Here is an 18,857-nt window from a genome sequence, read left to right on the forward strand (position 1 = left end):
GGATAGGGTGGGTTTTCAGTATGGAAGGACTGAGAGGGAATTGCCCTGGGGCAATCTGCTCATAGTGGTGGGTCAGGCTCTGCCCCTGGGAAACCCAAAATCTAGTATTGTCTGTGAGGTATTTTAAGCATAATTGGAAAATAGGCAGTAGGCATCACATTCAACTTCACCTACTCACAAAATGATGATAAGGCTAACAGCCAGAAATAGAGTGCTACTTGAAAAAATCACAGCAAATAAATGATTCAGACCTATGAGGAAGGGAATAAATTACATTTGCTTAAAAGCCATGCTAATGAGTGCACTGCCTTTTTCTCTGTATTGTTGGTTTTTCAGTGAGCATATATATCAGATGTTTATCTCACTTTGTTATTCAAGAATTTTATGTACATCTGCCGCACATAGCCAAGGGGACATCTGCAGAAAAGAGATTGGAAAAATTGTATATCTGTGAGAGAATACTACTATTGTTTAAATCTCAAAAATTATTATTGCAGGTATTGATTTATCCTGCAGAAAAATACTGTTAGCAGAAGAGACTTTCATATACCTGCATTCCCCAAAATGACAGAAGAAAAGGGGGTATCTCATCCTAGAAAATAATTTTAGGTTGTCAATGCCTTAAGCCACATTGGTTTCATTAGAAAAGAGGAAATAAAACAAAGAGTCAAATTAATTTTATTTGGAGCAAATAATTTTAAATTTTCCTGCTCTCAGAAACAGTGGTGGAGGACAGAGCTTTGAATGGAATGAGCTTAGAGAAGACGAAAAGTGCCAGATCATTAATTAAAAAATAAACAAGGAAAATTAAGTGATGTGCTGAAAATGAAGGGAAAAGTGAAGAGAGGCTTTAATTGAGGGACAAGTAGGAGAAAAGCAATTAAGATACCATTTGGGAGTAAACAGGAGAGATGACAGAAGATAAATCATCCTCCAAGAAAATCTCTCTCGCTCATTAAATATTTAAAAATTATTTATTATGAGAATTCCCCCCCTCACCTTTCCAAAGCTTTTTGCTATGTGCTCACAGCACTTGGAGTAGTAGGAGGACTCCAGGCCCTGACAGGTTGGCCAGTTTTCCTCTGGCCACAGGAGTTGGTGACATGCTGAAGAGCTAATGCACAACTGCACATTTCTAGTTGACAGCAGGCTCACAGTCACTCTTACCTCCAGTCCCAAACCCACATAGACATAGGTTGCTTGCAAAGCCTTACATCTGAAATGTATTTACCCTCCAAGATGCAAGGCAAAACAGGAGGAAATCCTGGTCTCATTGGGAGTGTAGTGTTCATGTTAGCAGAGCCAATACACCAATTACACACCTCTCAAACCTCTGCTCTCATCTCACAACATCCCCCAGGCATGTAACATTATATGATGGGCAGAGGCAATGCAACAGTAAGCTCAAGCTGAGGATCAAGACGTTCAAGACATTTTTGGAGTATGTGCTTTCCATTTGGAGACTCACTCCACACCTGCAGCACAACACCAAGGCTTTGCTCCCACACCTGACTCTTCACCTCATAACAAGCTGGGGCAGTGCAAGAAAAAGACCACAGTGCAGGCACTGACTGCTGACATGTGATAGGACCTAAGTGCACGATACTGCATGGTGTGCCTGATGCCTCATTTAATGGATGTAATTCCCCCAGGACTTAGAAGAGCTAGAATTAACCATTAAATCCAAGAGCCTCCCTCTCAGGATATCAATGGATGCACTTTGCATTGTGCAACTGTTTGACCTTAGTCTGAAAAATATTTTTTCACATTTTCATCTAGTGCTGTCTGCTGCCTAAAGGCAGAGCCACTTAGCAGGTGTGGCCAGAAATGTTAACTGTTCTCCACTACTCCCCCCATATATTTCTTAATTTCATTGACACTTGTAGATGATGGTACTTGCCTTGGGAGAATCTTCAGACACTCATTGGAGGAAAAAGGTCCTTTGTCCCCCCTTTTACTCCACCCTCAGAATATGCTCCAATACCCTGCAAAGTCCCCCCATGTATAAAAGAGAAAGGGTAAAATGAACAAAAGAGACTGGGACAGACACTCAGGACAAGCAGCACCTTAAAGAGAGATTAAAATTGCCCTAGCAGATGGTTAGAGTTTCTTCTAATGTAAATGTGGATTTGTGGAACAGAGCCACATAATTCTGAACATTCACTTGAGGTTTACATATGTGTTTTACACGTCTCTGTATCTAAAGCTGGGGCAAGGATGCACTAACAGCACAGCAGGATGCTATAGCACTCCCATCAAGCTGAACTGTACTGTACTGTCAGGTCCTACTGAATCCTTCTGGCCAAGTGAGTAGAGAGCAGCCCTGAACTGAGAAATCCCATTTGTTCCTCACATTTAAACTTTCATAGTTATTTCCCTCTCTATTTCAGTCTTCCTGTTTCCCCAGTTAAGTACCAGACACTTGGAACAACACTCGTTCTGCTACAAGGTTAGCTAGCACCCTGAAACTCCATTTTTAGAAAAGGAAATAGCTTTCTAAACCCAAGGAGAAGGGTGGGTGGGAGAGTGGATTCTGCTACATTATCAGTTTGAAAGCAAAAGTATATAAAAGGATGAACATTAGTAGATTCTGCACCATTAGCTAATTTTATGCATACTAATATATCAGCACCATAAAGTGCCTGGTAACTTAAACATCATTATGCTACTGCAGGATTTGACAATTTATGTCATATACCATGGAGAGTACATGGGCAGATTTTGGGAGTGGACCTGACTAAGAGATGAGCATTGAAGTAAGCAGAAAGGACCAACTGTGCTGCAAATCCTTGTCTCCCTGCAGGGAGAGGAGCATCACTGGTGTATCAATCAACTGCATTTTACCCCTTTAACAGCATCTCAAACATCTACTGAGCCCATGCCAGGACACTGCAGCTCTAATTTGGAAAAGGAAGCCCTTCCAGACAGACTATCCTTAAGAGGCTACGAATCTCTGTGTTATGGTACGATATTTTAGACACTTGAACTGATTCTGAAATGTGGCAGCTTCATTGCTGCGGCTTTACACATACTGTAGGGCAATCAATATCACTATAAAGGTTTTGTGCATGCAATTAACAGGTAAAACATGAAAGCTTAACTCCTGGTTGGTTGTTTCTTGCAAAGAAAGATGGATGAAATTTCTCAAGTGAAAAACCAGTGGACACAGTACTACACTGGAGTCCAACTGGAATGGTATTTTCTAAACAATATAAAGAATAGATATCTCTTTCCACTCTAGAAAACTGAAAAGATAAAAATGGTGATATTAAGATGCAAGACTAAGATCTGATGCTTAGAGCAGGAGAGACTGTATCACCATGATTTTTTTTCTGCAAGGTTTCTTTTGTGCTCCATGGCTTGTTTTAAGTATCTTGAATCTAGAGTTTTTCTGTCTGTGTCTTTAAAAAGATTAAAAGGTGAGGAATAAGAATCCTTTACACCAAGTTACAGTTTTTCAGGGTCTGAAAAATATTTTGAAATTATTTGGAATCATGACCAAAGTCTGCCTGTGTGCAGAATGAAGAGCCTAGGCCTCAGTTTTTGATGCAATGTAAAGGCTGTGAACATGAAATAGAGTTCCATTACTCACTTCATTAGTTTGAAACAATTAAGAAGACATCTGCTTATCTACATGTAAGACAAGGATGAACCACTTTTAGGAGACCAGAAATACATATAAGCAAAAATACAGTAAATGAGGAAACCCACTTTGCCCTCCCATGCATCATGTCTGCAATTTACATCCCCTCCAGTCATTCTTACAGCTCCACCATACAGCTGGGAAATGGATCCTTTAATTTTTGACTCAGAAACTTAACAGTTTTTTGGTAGAGGGCATGAATTATCCTCTGGAGATGATGGGTTACCTCCACTGATTACGAAGGGACTTTGGGAACCAGTTTAGACTAAATACCTAACTGTTAAAGATACATGGGATGACTTTTAATAGATCAATAGAGTTTGTATCAAATATTAATTAACCATAAGAATAATTTATTATTCTCTTATACCAACACAATCCAGTCTGTAGCATCTCCTAAGTATGTCTGAATTCAAAATGAAAATGCTGATTTCTGGAACAAGTCTCGCCGCCATAGGAGGCTATGGACACGACTTTGCATCAATTTTACTTTGCAAAGAGTCTTTATGCTGCAAATGAAAAATCTTTATTCAATACAAGCTGATTTACAAGGCTAAATGCTATGAGATTGGAAGTTATTGCAGATAGTAACATTATTTCATATCCAAGCTTTTATTTTAATACTACTTAACCTGGAAGGCCACACTGCAAGTTAAACCTAGTATCATGATTTACCACTGTCAACTTCATAAGTTAACTAAATCACCTATAGAGCTGTAAATAGTAATGAATATTGGAAATGCACACCAGTTATGAGTTGTGTACACTTGGCTCAATGTTATGGATATTAATGAATGCTGGTGAGTGGCTGCTTTGGTTGTGAGTGGTGTTACTAGGTGTAAAATTATAAATATTAACGATGTAGAAAAGACAGTCTATTTGGTTGTGACTTGTGCTTTTTTCTGAGCATGTATATATATTTCACCCTTCAGTGTTTTGATGGGGGTTTAAGCAACAGCCTCATCCTCCGCTGCTGCTACAATGAAACAGTATTTTGACAAACGTGTCCATCCAAAATGCACGAGGTGGTTCCATTTCTGAGTTTTGAACACAGCTCTGTCTGCCAAAGACTGTCTCAGTCCCACCATCAATGCTGCCGGGCTTTTAGAGGAGGATGTATCTGCTGAACCTTTGGCAGCCCCAGACGTACATCTTGTACTTTATGCTATAAGCAGTGCAGATGGCAGCACTTATGTTTAACTTTTGCGGATACTTCCCGTTGTAAAACTTTGTTTTCAGTTGTTTTAAAATTTCCCAAAGTTTTCTGGTGTGTCTGCCCCCAGCTCAGGTTTTCCATTAACCTGTTTCCTGTATCAGTGCTGCAGACAAGGTGAGGACACAGGGCCTTCATGCACACTGAAGGGAGAGCAGCATTCTTCTCCTTCATTCCCCTCTGGAGCCTGAGATGTCCCTGACCAGACCTGATGCTTCTCCATCAGATCTGCCATGGCAATTTGGTGCAATTACTGGTGTAAACTGGGGCAGAGCCTTTACTGTGCACCTTATGTGAAGGGCAAGTGCAGTGCTAGAGTAGGGTGCAGCCTGGAAATCCACCTAACTGTGGGAAAGATAGTGCCCCTGTGACCTCTCTCCTATCTGATTTATTTAGTGTGTGTTAGTATTTAGAAGGGAAAGATCCTCAGGCTGACTCATGCTGTTGCTGTATTTATGCATATTGTAATGCTGTGCTGTTGGACCCAGATGTGATGATTTCCAGAAAAAAAACATGCAAGGGTCACTGGGGTGGGGATGCTGGAGATAGAAAAAATATTCAGAAGAGGGCTACTATTATGAGCAGTTAATCATAACTGGCTAATACTTCAAGGCAACTGAATTTCCCTTAGCTCTTACATTTCTCATTGAGTTTCCACAACCAGACAAGGCACAGGGTCTTCCAAAATTTCTGGAAGAGGGCAGCAAATGCTCACTTTCAGACCTGTAACTTTTTTTTTTTTTTTCAAGCAAGAACAAGTATTTAAAAATGAAGGTACAACAGGAGAAATAAGTTTGAGAAAGACATCCGATTTAGGGGAGGAGGGGTCGTGGGGCATAAAAACGACTACAGGAGCTGCAAATGCTCACCTTTGTCAGAAATGAGAAACCAGTCCTTTGAGATTTCACATTCCTCTTTAGAATTTCATTTGGGAAGTTAGGTCAACACAGTTATTTCTAGATCCCCAATAATTAATATTAGATGAAACTACATTTTCTTCTAATTGTCCATGACTTCTTGACATAGCTCATACCTTTACTTCAGTCTCAGTAAAGCATATATTTTCTGCAACAGACAATCACAAAACTACACTGAAAATGTCTTTTCCATGCTTTCCTTCCCTTTTTACTTTCTGGCAATTTTTCAGAGTATTTCTATTAAAAAAGAAATGGTTTTGGACAACGTAACCCAAATGGAGTTTTTAACTATAGTACCAATACGATAACACTTCAACACAAGTAAAGAAGTATGAAAAAAAATGCAAGACAAAGTTTGAAGGAACTTTCTTCCCTCTTTCCTCCATGGATTAAAAGCACAGTGGTAATAGATTCATCAGTTTTCCAGGGCCTGTTTACAAAATGAATGTTTTTGAGGGTTTGTCTTTAAAGTACAAGTATGAAATTGTAAGTCTCTTGTTTCAAAACCCTTTGGAAACCAGGCTGTAATAATGTCTTGATGTTTCTTGAAAAGTGCCAATTCAGCCAGACTAATCTTTCTGAAAAAGATTTTTAATCCTAGGAAGAAAGTTTCTTAGGTTGCCTGATATTTTATAAACTGGGATTTCTAAACCAGATGAAGTCCATTGGTTTGTAAGTGAGTTTCTGTCTTTATTACAGTAAATTATTGAGTTTATCCTGATTAACATCCCAAAGTTCATTAGTGTTCTGTCTGCCCATGCCTGAACCATATATTACTGAAAAGTTTTGTCTAGAACTTACAGAATCACAGAATCATCTAGGTTGGAAAAGACCTTGAAGATCATCCAGTCCAACCATTAACCTAACATTGACAGTTCCCAACTACACCATATCCCTCAGCGCTATGTCGACTCAACTCTTAAACACCTCCAGGGATGGGGACTCCACCACCTCCCTGGGCAGCCCATTCCAACACCTAACAACCCGTTCTGGAAAGAAATGCTTCCTAATATCCAGCCTAAACCTTCCCTGGTGCAATTTGAAGACCATTACCTCTTGTCCTATTACTTGTTACTTGGTTAAAGAGACTCATCCCCAGCTTTCTGCAACCTCCTTTCAGGTAGCTGTAGAGGGCGATGAGGTCTCCCCTCAGCCTCCTCTTCTCCAGACTAAACACCCCCAGTTCCCTCAGCCGCTCCCCGTACGACCTGTGCTCCAGACCCTGCACCAGCTTCGTTGCCCTTCTCTGGACACGCTGGAGTCATTCAATGTCCTTTTTGTAGTGAGGGGCCCAAAACTGAACACAGGAATCAAGGTGCGGCCTCACCAGTGCCGAGTACAGGGGTCAGATCCCTTCCCTGTCCCTGCTGGCCACGCTATTGCTGACACAAGCCAGGATGCCATTGGCCTTCTTGGCCACCCGGGCACACTGCTGGCTCCTGTTCAGCCGGCTGTCAATCAGCACCCCCAGGTCCCTCTCTGACTGGCAGCTCTCCAGCCACTCCTCCCCAAGCCTGTAGCGCTGCTGGGGGTTGTTGTGGCCCAAGGGCAGCCCCCGGCATTTGGCCTTATGGAAACTCCTCCAGTTGGCCTCAGCCCATGGCTCCAGCCTGTCCAGGTCTCTCTGCAGAGCCTCCCTACCCTCGAGCAGATCAACACTCCCACCCAACTGGGTGTCATCTGCAAACTGACTGAGGGTGCACTCGATCCCCTCGTCCAGATCATCAATAAAGATGTTAAAAAGGAGTGGCCCCAAAACCCAGCCCTGGGGGACACCACTGATGACCGGCCGCCAACTGGATTTAACTCCATTCACCACAACTCTCTGGGCCCGGCCATCCAGACAGTTTTTTACCCAGTGAAGCATGTGCCCATCCAAGCCACGAGCAGCCAGTCTCGCCAGGAGAATGCTGTGGGAAACAGTATCAAAGGTCTTACTAAAGTCAAGGTAGACAACATCCACAGTTTCCAACTTAATTTCTGTATATAAGATATAGATTAAATAATTGCAATGTATTGATATGTTTAAAACACTTTTTATGTGGATGTAATTTTCTATCATGTGTCAACAATTTGTATGAATGCATTTTAGTTTGTCAGATTCATCAGCAATATCACCATTGTTCATGTGAGTGTGTGTGCATGTTTGCATCTATGTGTAGAGATATGTGAGAGCAAAAAACTGGATATCCAGGCATCGCTCTTTGGTACAATCTCGTGATTAGTCTAATACCTTCAACTGAAAAAATCTGTACCTGTTTATCTTTACATAACACTACAGGACTTAATTTCTAAAATACCAGGTAATTCTCATTTGTATTTCCATCAAGGTTTAGTTTCTATTCGAACTTATGCCACTTTTCCTCTCCAAATATTACTAGTCTGTTCTTGTCCTTTTGTTCACCTGTAAACATCTCCAGACCAGCAAGTTCATCCTCATGGTGAGTTGCCACAAACACATCTGTCTGCTCCACTCCCTGCTGCCCGGCAATACCTTTCAGGGAAAAATGTCTCAAACTGAGGTCTCATTCATTACATTTAGAGTTACATTGCACTGGATATAATCATGTTCAACAGGTATTAACACTCTTTGTACAGCTTCACTTTCAAGAGTTGAAAAAATGCTTCTAGATTTTATTTAACCTTTATTTGACTACCTAATATGATTATGACTAACACAGCTCTGTACATATTATGACCATTAATCATTATTTGCACACAGCTCATTTTTTTTGAGGCACAATTTTCTGTATGAGAGAAAGAAAGGACAAAGGTGATTGTATTTTTTAATATCTATTTGCCAAGGAAAGGGAAGATTTTTCCCTGACTCGACCAATAACCCATTTAGCTGGTATGCTTAAGAATTTCTTACTGGTAATTTTATTAGGCTAATTTAATTAGGATGAAACTTGACCTATGGGATGTTCTCATTATTTTTATCTAGATGACTGAAACTTTTTAGGATGGAGAATATGAATGGTAAATGACCAATATTTTTATTCTTATGGAAGTGCAAGCCTTCTAGACTTGTAAGTGGCAAAGTATTTATATATATGTTTAGAAATGCAAGTCTTTCAGTCTAGATGCAGAAGAGTCATCCCCAATGATTTCCTGGGATCAAAAGTCTACTTGCAGACAGGAAAGTGAAGAAGCATAAATGCAGTCAAATGAAAAGTAGTCTTCTGTCTAGTGTTTCCAACTCTCATATGCACTATTCAAGCAATTACAATAATTGCCAAAGACTGCTTCCATAAGTATGGAATACCTTTCTATTTACTCTTTCCTAACTGTCAGGACAGCTACTTCACATGCACTTAATACACCACATAGTGTGTCATTCAGTGATTGCTTAAATGATCAGGTTCAAGCTTTCAGATATACTGTGACATTTTATTTTAAAGAATGTCAATGAAAACGACACTATTTCCTTCTGATGGTTTGATCTCTTGATGCACAGAGAACAGTTGCATTCCCAGTTGCAACTGGGCTGTCAATGCTGTAATAAATTATCAGAAAAGCCCCCACATCTCGCTTATAATCTGAAGTTGTCACTCAGATGTAGTAAAGGGGATAGGTCCCCCAATTAGTACTCTGTGTTCAGACCACAAAATCTGAACACAAAATCTGAAGAGTACACACACTGGGTTAGACCAAAGATACATCTGTCCCAATATCCTTTCTTCGCTACTTACTCAGCATGGAAGAGGACAGCCTGATCAGGAAGGTGTTTTTTTCCCAGGGTGAGACTCATCCCTTGCATTTCTAGAGTGGTGATCTTTAATCTTTCCAAATGCAGGAAATCCAGCTGCACCATTTGTGATTAGCTGGGCTGTGTTCACTTTCTTCCTGTAAAACCCTAATACTAAAAATAACTGAAAGGAAAAAAAATAATAATAAAAAAAAGGCAGGCCAGTACCTGCCCTCCAGTGAAAGGTGCTGAAGCTCCATAAGAAGTCACTGTGGCACCTAAAGCATCTGGTGCATCCTCCAAGTCATTCATCAGTTCCCTGTCTGCCTCTGGGACCAGTCTGAGGAACACAGGAATGAGCAGCGCATGATGAAAGCCATGCAACTGCTCAAATCAGCTGAAAAAGAGTTAATCCACATCTTCACCCTCCCATCATCACCTTTTCTCCTGGTGGCATGTCTTACAAGAGGTGCAAGTGCTATAGGCTCCCTGGATGGTGCCTGGAGCATGGGTATCCTTCTGAGAAGGTAGCATACCCTGATTACCTCTCCCAAAGACTGCAGTGGACAATGTGTGACTTGGAAAGACAGGAAAAAGAATATGAGCAGTTAGAAGAGGCTGATGGTGTAAAAATGGATGTCCTGCCTCCAGCTTGTAAGGAAGGGCAGCTGCTGTTTCTGGGGTGTCACCTAGGCCCCTCAGATGTCTTAAGTAAAATCATTATTTTGAGTGTGAATAAGTGAATATAAAGAGGTTTGCCTTTTGAAAGCAGTAAAATTATCAATAAATATTGGCTACTGTAACTAGTGTAAACCAGATCTAAATAACATAAATGGAAGGTATTTTATGGAAAATAAAACCCAATCCCCAAAACATAGAAGAAGATAACAAAGAGCACACAAATGCAGAGAACTGGTAGCCTCACTTTTCCCTGCCTCCCCCCCCCCCAAAAAAAAAAAACAAACCACCCTTAAATCTCAAGGACTTCCTGAGCCAGGAAGCTCTCAATGGATTTTTTCTCCCCTTTGAGTGTGGAGCATGGCTGGTGGTTAATGAACCCAAGAAATGTGTTTAGCATCCTCAGAATCCCAGGGAAGGAGCTCCACAACTCTTCCTGTGCTATAGACCTCCTTGTGAACCTTCCTCCTGCTGGCTGTTCCGTAATGCCTCCTGCTTCTCGTACTGGGAGAGGTGGTGAAAAACCAGTCCATATCCATCTCTCTAGGGAAGACCATTATCATCTCCCCTTTAGTTAGCTCTAACAGCCTGAAAAATTACCAGAGCCTCTGCCTGCCACCCACCTGTGTGCCCTAAGCACCACACATCATTACCAACTCCATGGCTTCAAACCAGATGGCAAAGGCTCTGTATATGTTTCGGTTGTACATATACATAAGGGGGAATTTGGGGCCCAAAGATAAAACACGGATAGCACCAAGTAGACAAGCTGTTCAGTGAGCAGGCAAATACATGATCTTGGTTTTTTTAGGCTCTACCCTATTTTAGTTTTCCACAGCCATATCCCCTGGCCTTTTCTCCGGTGGAGAGCAATAGTTTCAGCTCTGTTACCAGAAGCATTCTGTTTTCCTGAAACTTGAGAAAAATCTGCTAGAGATCAATACTTTTACCAGATTTGGTTGGAATTGTGACTATCATATTGAAAAATATTTATAGTGGGCTGAGGGGCTGATGAAGAAACATACAGACATCATGATGATATAAGCCTTATTTCCTAGGAAGCTGAGCTAAAGCCTACATTGAACTAATAAGTTATTACTCATTCCAAATCACACTTTTCATATGATCTAATCTTTTATGAGCAGAAAGGAATATTAGGCATGTAAATCCTTCATTCATTGACAAGATAACAGGCCTGCTAACATAAAAGCATTTTATTTTACATATGAAAAGTAAGTCTTTTAACCAATTTAACAAGAAAGCATTTATCTTCTTTTTTTCTATTGTTTTAGTGATTCAAAAGCTGAGAAATCCTGAATTAATTAGAGAATGTGTTAGTTAATAAATTAATTACCCTGCCTATTATTTTACTTTGAAATATCAATGCTGATCAAAACTGGCAAAGAGAATGAAACTCTACAGATAAAATGTTAATATAGATGGAATAATATAATCAAAGCAAAACAGTAATGGTTTGCTAGTGGTAGAGGTTGAGGAAGGGGGAGAAAAGACCTACCTGATCGCAAATTTAAATCCTCTTTTAAGGTAACTGGGTCCACCCTTGATAAAGCAACCTTCTGCTACATGCTGGCACATTTAGCACATTGTAGATTATCACAACAGTGTAACATCACTCTGCATTCCCATTTCTGAATACCATTCAATGAAAAATTGCTTGCTTAATGCCTTTGTGCATCTTCTTTATTATGCAGATACTCTCAACACATTTACAATGAGTTCCCATCTTCTTCCTATTATTTCAGACACAGCGAAGCAGCTTAGGTGCTTTAGGACCAGTATGGAAGCTGTCCATTTTTCTTGTCTTACAGCATCATTTCTCTTGAGCAGCTCCTGATCTTGGCAGCTATGTATGGTCTTGAAAGATTTATTTGAGAGTGATGTTTTTCCCTCTTTGCTCTAAAATGTTGAACAGTGACTGCAGTTACTTGAGACACACTGATGACATTGACAACTTAGACACTGTGCATGGCTCATCACCGAGAGGAAGAAACTGCAACATGTTTTAGGAATAGTGAACACAGCTTTGAAGATCAGTTAACTTTCTTCACCAAGACAGATTTTTAAAGTGGAAAAATCCCTTGAGTGTGTTTCGTGCTTCTATTGTATCATTTTATGTCTTATCACAACACATAAAACAATGTACAGTTTACCTAACATAGCAAGCTGCTTAAGATTTCAACAATTTTCTTTCTTTTTTTTCTCAATTTTTTACCTACTCTATTAAAATAAAACCTTTTCAATGAGAATATCTACCAGATCCTGCTTGTATGAATGATCAGGAGGATGGTCCATGTCAGCACTTCAGTATAATGTATGAAAATGTCTCTTGTGTATCGAGTATCACAGATAAGGTTATTTTACAAGACACACTCTTCTTAGATCAAAACTGAGGCTCCTGGAAGAGCAATGTAAAATATGGATGTACTAGAAAGAAGTACTTTCTACCAAAACCAGATGGAATATATGATGGATAAAGGTTTCAAAACTAACAGGATCAAGTCCTCATCATTCCTGTTTACTCTGATTTAAATATAATTCTGAGCTTGCTTCTCCTTACAGAAACCTGAAAATCTTATTGTATAGCCCCAAGGGCAAATAGGCCAGGCATCAAAGCATTCAGTGAAAACTGGAATTTCTAAATCTCTTATTTTGAAAACTGAAGAATAGGTCACTCTCCAGTGTTTGAATGCCATAGGTAACATGATCTTGATTAAGATCCCCATAGGATGCCTAAAGCACCCTTGAGATAGGATTAAAGCTGTGTAACTATATCCATATAATATTTAATTATGGTAAAATACCTTCATGTAGACAGTGTCTATATTAAGGGGCTTGGGATGCAGACAGATTCCTGAGTTCAGGTATATAATTTAGCCACATACCAACTCTGACTCACAGCAAAATTTAGGTGCTCACCACCAGGATGTTTGAGGACAATCATAGAATGATGCAAATAGGTGCCCGTTGTGGGTAACTGGTCACAGTCCTGTGGCACGTCACAGTGTGCATCAGAAGATTACTCAAGATACAGACTCTGGGCTCCTGTGGAAGGCAGCTCATCCCTACTGTCATAGGACAAATCCCACCCTGCAGTGTCCCCTAAGCAAAGATAGTTCTAAATGCTCAGCTGCAAAATATAGCCACTCAGAAGACGATGAGAACAGAGCAGGAAATGTGTATAATGGGTCTTGAAGAAACCAGAAAAGTACTATTGCTCTATGCAATTATAAATATAATAGCTCCTTTTTGGAAAGGAAGGAAACAACATATATCTGTTATTTTTATATTACCCTACTGCTATATTATGTTATTTTCAGACCATCTACAACTTGAATGTAATTACTATGTACTAGACAGTGATGAACTATCCAAATTATCTATTTTCCCCTTGTGAGTAGAAGGAAATAGTCAATAGTCACCATAACCACTTCTCTCTCTTGATTGTACTAGCTGCCCTGGACAGGCAGTTGTTCTTTTCTCTTGCATAAATATACCACAGCAGCCCTGATCACTAGTGGCACATTTACATGGCCTAGGTCATGAAACCAAAGTGCAAAATTACTCAGTGGCTCCCACCTCTCCCTCTGCTCATGAAGCACAGCACTATTGTGAGAGACAAAAAACCAGGCCTGTGAGAAACTGAGCGGGACATGACAACTATCTTTTTTGATCTCTCTTCAGGTCCACTGTTCATACATCATTTTTCTCTTTATTCCAAGCAAAAAATGGCTTAATTTAAGAGAAGTTTCTCTTTTTTTCTGGACTAATTCTCTGCTAATGTGCTAAAGCATTAAGCCAAAATCAAGCAGCAGTTCTTTACTAACTCAGCAACCACAGCACCAGTTCTGCCCTGGTCTTGCAACAAACAGGTCCTTTAGTTAGAGCATGGCACTGGTGACAGGAAGGTGTCCAGGTTGAAAACATCATGTTCTGCACTCAGTGATCACCAAGCTGACTGGGACATGTGGGACAATGGTTGCATGTGAGTAGTAAGAGAAGAAGGAGTTGGAGACATGTTTCCCAAGCCAACTCCACCTGTGTGACTGATCATGCAACTCATCACCAAGTGCATCACTCTTCACCAGAGAAGAACTTAGGTTGGGCAGTACCTCAGGAGGTCATCCAGTCCGGCCCTTCTCAGTGCTAGGATAACTTCAAAGTTAGATTGGATGACAGCAAGAATGCTCTGCACTTCTTAGCCATGGGTGGACTGAGAGTACACACTCTTGTGCTTCTCAAGCAGTTATTTGCATATCATTACATGGAAGGGGATCATCTTCTACAGTAAAGATTCCACCCCTCAGGCTGACTGGGACAGTGTAGTTTCTGATTGTGGAATCAGTCTAAGCTGAAGTACCTCTCAAAACTTTTCTCCAAGTCCCAAACTTTCCTGTTTCCTCCAAGCAAGTATCACCTCCTGCACGCAAGCCTGAGCTGCAGTTCTGCCTTTAGCTTTTAACCTGTCTTACTCTATTTGCTTCTTTCTCTTCTCCAGTGCCTTTCAGATTCCCTCTCCCATTATGACACCAATCTAGTGGAAGTACCTGTCCTCAAGACTGGCCATGCAACTGAGGGTATCTTGAAGAAGTGGTTTAATCCATATGTGGTTTTTGACACCTTGGTGACCCCTTACCTTCCCTCCGGAAGCCAACAAAACTTCTTTCAGAGTCTTCTTCTAGGACACAAGATACTGTCTGCATACAGGGCAGCATGTAGCTGCTTCATGGGGTTCTTCGTGCTTTAATTCTGCTGCCACTTTCTGCTCCTCAGTCACATATTTTTCCACAGGTCTTGGGAGCACACAGGGAGTATGGCATTTGGTGAAGATCACTGGAGCACAGAAGACCCAGAATTGCTAGCAGTACCACAGCCTCTGTTCTCCATGCACAGCTATAGCAAAAAATTCCAGACTCATCTCTATTTAAGAGAAGGCATCAGATAATTTTATACATGTTTTGGTATCAAGGGGATTAAAGTGTTGCTTATGCATGCTCTGGACTGGGGACACTCTCCTAATCACTGCTTTATTTTGGTGAAAAGTCACACCAAAATAATTTACTCACTAAAAAAGTATAGAAGAGATAATATGCCTTTGAAGTACTAGTAACAATGAGTGATGGCAAAATTAGTCTTAACTAATATGTCTTTAAGAGGAAAGACTTTTGTTCACCTGATGTCATTTTTCATGTTGTACACTTGACCATGTGTTTAGAGCTTGGCTGTACATTAATAAAATAATTGTAATCAAATCACAGTCTGTCAAAGGCAAACCCTTGCTTTCAAAAGTTAGTATAAAAAATACAGTACACAGTTTGACTCAGAAAGCAAATGCTGTCATGTTCCATCTTTCTTAAGGAAAATATCAAGGGAAAAGTACAAAAAGAGAAGAAAACTACTAATGTTTAATGAAATACTTGAGATCATATGAAAAACAGATTACATAATATGTCCTGAGGTAATAGACCTCAGATCTATGAGTAATGTTTTTATCTTTGATGTGTCCAAATATATTTAACATGTTTCTTTTCATTTGCCGTACAAAACTTGGGGTAAGCTACTCAAACTTGGAAATATCATCACTAGTATTTTTATGAATTATATATCAGCACATCCATGTGGAAAGATGTGAACATTTTATGATCACGAACTATCTTCATTACAAGATGGGAAGGAAACTTTCCACCACTCTAGCTTTCATTTGGAACATGTTTATTAAACATACTTCTTTAGTCTGGTGTAGATCTTATATTATCCTAACATTATTAATGAAGAATTTTACTTAAATATTGATTAGAAATGCTGCAATGGAGGTACTGATGCATCTACAAAGCTTACCATCACTGCTAAGAACAACATCACCTTTCAGTCTAGTTGCACTAACCAGAGTTTTACCTGAAGATTGATGGCTTCATCCTTCTTTTCTAAACCTAAGAATAAATTACTCAGCAATATGCATTGCCTTTTATGCATCGCCCAGTGAATGCACACCAGTTATGGCCAATCCACATGTAATTTACTTCTCAGATTGGTTAAAATGGGTGGCATCATTCCTGTAATTTTAAAAGACCACAGCAATTTCCCTTATCCCTCTGACAGAGTGGTTGTGGATCTTTACTTTCAGTGAAGAGCAAAGAGCTGATGAGATGCCTACCTTGAAGAGGGGTAGGATAGGAGAGCTCCAGACTGCCTACTGACTAACCTCAGGTCATCTCACTGTTTGTGCACTGGGTGTTTGAACTCCATTTTCAAGCTTTCAAGCATCTAGTTCTTCCTGGTGTTGGTCAGAAGTAGGAACCTGAATTTCATTCCTTCAGGTGTTCTAATAAGCAACTAAAACTTAAACATTGCAGTCCTTAGTTTTTATGTACCTAAATCCTCTTAAAAAAATGAAAAAAAATTAATAAGTGTATACAAAATTAGTAATTGTATATGAAAATAGAGGAAGACGTCTCTTCCGTAATTTGGAATACATGCAATGCATGTGATATGGTCCCATATGGTAAACACCATGCCACCTGAGCTATGTTTTACTAAATAGCCATTCCTTCCTCACATTCCTGGCTGCAGACAAGAAGCATTGCTTGTGTACTGCACAGCCAGTGCATCCAGCTCTGTGTGCAGCTGTGGGTGCAGAGAGCCAAGCAGACTTGCAAGTTGGCAGGTTATGTGGGAATTAGTACAGCTGCAGATTTGCTCAACATTTCTGTCTGAATTCATTAATCTGGATGTCCTGGGAAAATCAGATGTCTGGGAAACCATTCAGGGTGCTCTTTCATAATCAGTACAGACTACCAAAAATATTTGCATACACATACTACAATGCATCTGTGAGGGCATTGGCACTGAGGCAGAGCACAGGCCTTAACGGTCAGTCTGAGATAAGTCCTCATGCCTCTCCTAATTAGTTAAAATATGACAGCTTTGCCACAACTGGAGAATGCTAGCAACCTAGATGAGACTCCTCTTATTACTGCAAGTGAGCAGAAAGGGGAGGAATGCAGCAGAAAGGGAGATGCTGGCTCATGGGTGTGTGCCTCTTTGTGAGCATGGCTGGGTTGTGAGCAGAAGCAGGTCTTAGACTTGGGAATGACAGTCCTCTGCTGCATAAAACCTTGAAGTGATAAAAGCTTTTGTTTCTAGCCGAGTGATGATCCAGTGATGTTTTCTCATACGTATACCTAAAAGACATGATTTTGTCACCCTCTTAATTTCAGTACTTTTTATTTTATACCTCAAACTTACAAACAATTAATTTTCCCTTAAAGACTGGCTGAATTACTAATTGGGCTGCAATTGGCAAGTGTCTCGGGCCAGTCCAGTAATCTCACTTCAGATGAATGGAAGCCCAGTAGAAGTGAGGACTCTTCCAAAGGTAGTGGTGCTTCCAGGTTAACGTCTCATTTACCATTGTTCATTGGTCTCCACTGTCCAGAGGTAGAATCTGGGAGCAGTCATTATAGCGGGTGGGATGTGAATGTATGGAAAGGGAGGGTGAGGGAGAGGGCCCTTACGGAGCTCTGACTTTCAGGGCACAGCAGCCAGGGCCCAAACACTCAAGAGGGAGACTGTCCTCCTCAGCCCAACCCAAGGCTCTGTGATGTTCCTGCTCTGTCCTCCAGCCCTTCTCAAATGCTCTCGAGTCTTTCATCATGTACATCAAAAGGAATTCTAGAAGAAACAGATGCAAATAACCTAAACATAAATCCCACCATATCAGGGACTTCGCATCAAGCAGTGAGGGCTGCGGGGGGAGAGGAGGCTTCTTTGATTTCCTTGGGCATGGAGGTGGCCCCCCAAGACATGCTGTGAGAAAGTGTCCCCCCCTTCTTTCTGCCGATGAAGGCGGGGTTCACGGCTTGTTAAAGCATTTGCGTCAGTTGTGGCAAGGTTTTAAAATTTCTCAGAAGTCAGCATGGAGTGAGTGGGAAAGGATGACAGTGAGGCAACAAAACCAAACATAAAATAGCCTCACATGCAATCTGATGAAAAAGTCTCAGGTTTCCATAGCATCCACCAGCAACTCTGTCACCTTCCTCTTTAGGAGACACGTTTGAATTCTAGCACAAATAGCCCTTCTTTGGTTAGGCAGATACTTTTGTAAAACGTCTGTGTAATAAATGACCCCCATAAATTCATTTCACACTTTTTTTATCTTTCCAGTTGAATGATTTGGCAGGAAGTGACCTACTTAAAAATGAACTTGTCTCAGACATGAATTTAGAACTTGAGAGTTTTAAAAAAATGCATATATGATTCAAAACTGGAAAAGAAGACAGCCAAACCATAGAAAGATATTTTACTTCAAGTGATTATCAAAGCAGCATGGAAGACTGTCCTTGCTATTTTCACCCTTTCTCTACTCTTTTTCTGCTTTATTTGAGCATCTGAACTCCTTACATCTCCCAGTGATTTTGTCCTCAGGCAATTTCTTTTTCTTTACTTTTATCTCACCATACACAATGTTACATCCAAGACTAAAATTCATGGGTGTTTGTTCCAAAAATGCCAACTTGCTTTTACAAGTTGTTGTGCAGGGTCTTATATATTATTTAAGGATTTAGAATGAAGTCTCCTAAAAGTCGTGGAGTAAACAAAAAGCAGAAAAGTCATAAGCAAAATTTTTGAGGACTTGAAAGACTTCTGGAGATGTTGTAAACTTCTGTTGAAGATGTGTGAGGAAGGAGAGAGATACAACAA

The sequence above is a fragment of the Athene noctua genome, chromosome 2, assembly GCF_965140245.1.
Source record: "Athene noctua chromosome 2, bAthNoc1.hap1.1, whole genome shotgun sequence".
Taxonomy (NCBI): domain Eukaryota; kingdom Metazoa; phylum Chordata; class Aves; order Strigiformes; family Strigidae; genus Athene; species Athene noctua.